Genomic DNA, 4,724 nt, shown 5'->3' with positions numbered 1-4,724 from the left:
CTTCAGCGGACGAGAGGATCGAGAGGCCGATGCTTTCGCAGTCCCTACGCGTACTGAGCGTCCGGGATCAAGCCAGCATTTGCCCTTTTGCTCTACGCGAGGTTTCCGTCCTCGCTGAGCTGGCCTTAGGACACCTGCGTTATTTTTTGACAGATGTACCGCCCCAGTCAAACTCCCCACCTGGCGGTGTCCTCGGAATACGGATCGCACCAGGGACCGGGCCCGCGGATACGCCGCGAACGCGGACGGCGACTTTTGACGGTCGGCCGTACGCGGACGGACGCGGTCCGCGGTTTGACGCCCGGATCCCTCGGCTGGTGCTTAACGCTACCGGAATATCAACCGCGGCCCGGCACGAACGGGCACAGGCCGACGGCACGGCGACCACGCCGCGCGCCAGTAGCGCGCCGGCGAACCGACGGCAAACCGACGACGCGACGGGACGACGACCGCCGGCCGGACGCGCCCGCGGCCGGAACCGCGCGTTCCGCTCTACCGAGTAAGTGGGGAAACGATGCGAGTAGTGGTATTTCAAGGTCGGCCCGGAGACGAACGGCCGAAACCGCCCGCCTTGGTCCGGGTCTCCCACGTATGCTACACCTCGGCATGTCTCCGAACAATGCCAGATTAGAGTCAAGCTCAACAGGGTCTTCTTTCCCCGCTGATTTTTCCAAGCCCGTTCCCTTGGCTGTGGTTTCGCTAGATAGTAGATAGGGACAGTGAGAATCTCGTTAATCCATTCATGCGCGTCACTAATTAGATGACGAGGCATTTGGCTACCTTAAAAGAGTCATAGTTACTCCTGCCGTTTACCCGCGCTTGCTTGAATTTCTTCACGTTGACATTCAGAGCACTGGGCAGAAATCACATCGCGTCAACACCCGTCCCGGGCCATCGCGATGCTTTGTTTTAATTAGACAGTCGGATTCCCCTGGTCCGTGCCAGTTCTGAGTTGACCGTTACATGGCTGTCGATCCGGCTACGCGACCGACGGCGCGGCGGCCGGACCGCCCGGTGACGGCGAACCGACACCAAGGCGGTCGGCCGGCCGCGACGCGGCCAGCGACCGAAGCTCGGTGGTTCCACGGTCGGCGGACGGCGACGGGCCCGCGGCCGCCTCGAGGCTCCCGTTCCGAAGACCGGGCGCACGGGCGACGGCCGGGGTGTCGCCAAAAACGCCTACGCTTCTACGACGACCCGAACCCGGCAGCCACGCTCCTCAGAGCCAATCCTTATCCCGAAGTTACGGATCGGTTTTGCCGACTTCCCTTACCTACATTATTCTATGCGGCTAGAGGCTGCTCACCTCGGAGACCTGCTGCGGATATCGGTACGAACCCGACGCGAAGACTCCGCGTGGCCCTCTCTCGAATTTTCAAGGTCCGCGTGGGGATCACGGACACCGCCGCAACGAGCGGTGCTCTTCGCGCTCGCGTCCCTATCGCCCGGCTAGAGGATTCCAGGGACGTACAACGCTCACAGAGAAAAGAGAACTCTACCCAGATCCCCCGGCGGCTTCTTCGAGTTCATTCTGGTTACCCAGACGAGACAAAAGAGCCCCGAACACTAGGGAGCGGTTCCGCGTCGGGTTCCGGAATACGAACCGGATTCCCTCTCGCCCCAAGGGCGATTCGAAAACGCCTTCGCCCGTGGTACGAGGATCTCTCCCCGGGCTTAGGATCGACTGACTCTTGGACAACGGCTGTTCACAAGAAACCCTTCTCCACGGCAGCCCCCGAGGGCCCCTCTCGAGTATTTGCTACTACCACCAAGATCTGCACCGACGGCGGCTCCAGGCGGTCTCGCGACCTGCCCTTCGACGCACACCGCCGCGCCATCCTACTCGTCGAGGCTTGCCGGGACCGGCCGCCGCGAGCGACGACTGGCCCCACTATGCCGTCGACGGCCGAGTATAGGCACGACGCTCCAGCGCCATCCATTTTCAGAGCTAGTTGCTTCGGCAGGTGAGTTGTTACACACTCCTTAGCGGATTCCGACTTCCATGGCCACCGTCCTGCTGTACATCAGCAACCAACGCCTTTCATGGTCTCTGAATACGCGTCGATTTCGGCGCCTTAACTCGGCGTTCGGTTCATCCCGCAGCGCCAGTTCTGCTTACCAAAAATGGCCCACTAAGCGCGTAGGGTTCCGTCGCCGGCTTCGCACGCGGTTCACGCGGTGTACCCAGGTAAAGCCGGCGATCTCACTCATTTATAGTTTGAGAATAGGTTGAGGTCGTTTCGGCCCCAATGTCCTCTAATCATTCGCTTTACCGTATGAGACATCCTCCGTGTTACGAGCGTGTTGTTACCGCGCCGTACAGCGCGGAGTCCCACCGGCGTCCGTACGCCCGCGAACGGGCGGGACACATCGGCGCCAGCTATCCTGAGGGAAACTTCGGATGGAACCAGCTACTAGATGGTTCGATTAGTCTTTCGCCCCTATACCCAGCTCAGACGATCGATTTGCACGTCAGAATCGCTGCGGACCTCCATCAGGGTTTCCCCTGACTTCATCCTGGCCAGGCATAGTTCACCATCTTTCGGGTACCAACGTGTGCGCTAAGGGTGCGCCCCCAGCCGGCCGAAGCCGACTTGGCGGAGACGCCCCCGGACTGCGGACCAGCGCGACTTTGAACGCCGGTGGGTTCGGTCGCTAGGCCATCGTCCGCACCGTAAACGGTTCACTTTCATTGCGCCAAACGTGGTTTTTCGTAAGATCACCGTTGACTCGCGCACACGTTAGACTCCTTGGTCCGTGTTTCAAGACGGGTCGGAAAGTAGCTCGAAACACGTCGCCGACCGACGGGACCCCGCCTGCGACGGGGCCGCGTCGACGGTTCTTGCCGTCGGGCGAGCCGACCATGAGCACCGGGGCTCGGCGCGAACGGTCACGCCGAAACGCGACCGACGCGACGAACGTCACCCGGGCCATTCGGCCGGCGCCCAACGGGTCGCGACGTCCGCTAACCGAGCGAAAGATCCGGCCGGCGGTTAGACCGACCGTGAATTCGCCCGGCGGGGATTCGCGAGCTCTGTCCGTTTACAACCGAGCGGTTTCACGTTCTTATGAACTCTCTCTTCAAAGTTCTTTTCAACTTTCCCTCACGGTACCTTTAGCCTTAGATGGAGTTTACCACCCGCTTCGGGCTGCACTCTCAAGCAACCCGACTCGAAGGCGCGGTCCGATCCCGGAACGCTGTGACGGCCTCTACTGGCCTGGCACCATCTGCGGGCCATGGCCCCGTTCAAGGGAGACTTGGACCGTCACGTGCGCCCCGGCAACGAGGCCGGCCCGTACGCCACAACTCTCATACGTGCCGCGACACAAAAGTGCGCGGCGAGATTCGGCGATGGGCTTTTCCCGGTTCGCTCGCCGCTACTAAGGGAATCACGGTTGTTTTCTTTTCCTCCGCTTATTAATATGCTTAAATCCGGCGGGTAGTCCCGCCTGATCTGAGGTCGGAACGTATCGGTTGTTTGTTTCTTAAATTACACGGCAGCCTGCGGTCCGCGCTCCGCCCGTACGGTGACCGCCCGCGTCCGCTTCTCGGAAGCCGGAGAGGTCTCGTGGACTCTCAGCCGGCCCGGCCGCGCTCTCGCGCGGCGGGCGGACGGGGACGTGCCGTTTGACGACGCGAGAACCCGTGACTGTTTGCCGTCACAACTTGGGCGGACGACCGGAGGCGGGCCGCGCGAGCGGCTCTCCCCGGTCGAACCGCCAATCTCGCACCACCGGAGCGGCCGACGGGCGTGCCGTCGGACGCCTGCCGGCGGCGCATCGGTCTGGCCGAGTATCCGGTATACGACCCTCAGACAGGCGTGGCCCGGGACCCGCGGGTCACCGAGGCCGCAATGTGCGTTCGACTGGTCGATGTTCGTATAACCTGCGGATTACACGACGACGCGCAGATAGCTGCGGTCTTCATCGATCCACGAGCCAAGTGATCCGCCGCTCGGTGTCGGTTGTTTTTTTGTTTTGTTCGACGAAACTTCTACGGCCACGCGCCGTGCGCGGACGCACGACTGGGCACGTACGGTCTTTCGACGTGTTAACCATCTTTCGGTCGACGCTCGGTCGGGGGTCGCGGCGCGCGGGCGGTCGTCGAGCGAGTCGGCGAGCGCACGCGGCCACGGGGTCGGATGAGGCGCGCGCGAGACCGGCGAGTGCCGCCGGTACCGCGGGCCCGTCTCTAATGATCCTTCCGCAGGTTCACCTACGGAAACCTTGTTACGACTTTTACTTCCTCTAAACGGCCGATTTCGGTCATCTTCGCGATCGCGCGACGACCCAGCCCCCGAGGGGGCCGAATAACGCGCGTCCACTCCGAAGACCTCAATGCGACCGTTCAATCGGTAGTAGCGACGGGCGGTGTGTACAAAGGGCAGGGACGTAATCAACGCGAGCTGATGACTCGCGCTTACTGGGAATTCCTCGTTCACGTGGAAAAATTGCAAGCCACGATCCCTAAGCACGAAGGAGGTTCAGCGGGTTACCCGGAAGCCTGTCGGCCCAGGATTGTTAAACACGCTGATTCCTTCAGTGTAGCGCGCGTGCGGCCCAGAACATCTAAGGGCATCACAGACCTGTTATCGCTCAGTCTCGTGCGGCTATGTTCGTCCGCCGCCTGTCCCTCTAAGAAGAGTTTAAGCTCCTGGGAGCCGGCGGTAGCCCTAGTAACGTATCGTGATCCGCCGGCGACGGCCGCGAACACGGCGCGCTTC

At 61.9% G+C, this 4,724-nt stretch overlaps 2 non-coding genes across 2 annotated transcripts in view; both read right to left on the bottom strand.

Moving 5' to 3' along the window:
* The window catches only part of LOC115035035, a 3,948-nt gene extending 484 nt beyond the window's left edge, over nucleotides 1-3,464 (bottom strand). Inside the window, exon 1 of the ribosomal RNA XR_003840200.1 lies at nucleotides 1-3,464. This exon is cut by the window's left edge and continues 484 nt beyond it. This is a non-coding gene — a ribosomal RNA (large subunit ribosomal RNA).
* Nucleotides 3,465-3,805: 341 nt separating this feature from the next.
* On the bottom strand, nucleotides 3,806-3,963 carry LOC115035034. Its single transcript, XR_003840199.1, has one exon. It is a non-coding gene; the product is annotated as a 5.8S ribosomal RNA (ribosomal RNA).
* Between the last annotated feature and the right edge of the window lie 761 nt (nucleotides 3,964-4,724).

Source organism: Acyrthosiphon pisum, unplaced genomic scaffold (genome assembly GCF_005508785.2).
Source record: "Acyrthosiphon pisum isolate AL4f unplaced genomic scaffold, pea_aphid_22Mar2018_4r6ur Scaffold_44;HRSCAF=333, whole genome shotgun sequence".
In the NCBI taxonomy this organism is placed as follows: Eukaryota; Metazoa; Arthropoda; class Insecta; order Hemiptera; family Aphididae; genus Acyrthosiphon; species Acyrthosiphon pisum.
The sequence above is the reverse complement of the archived record's forward strand: the minus strand, read 5'-3'. Positions and strand labels throughout refer to the sequence as shown.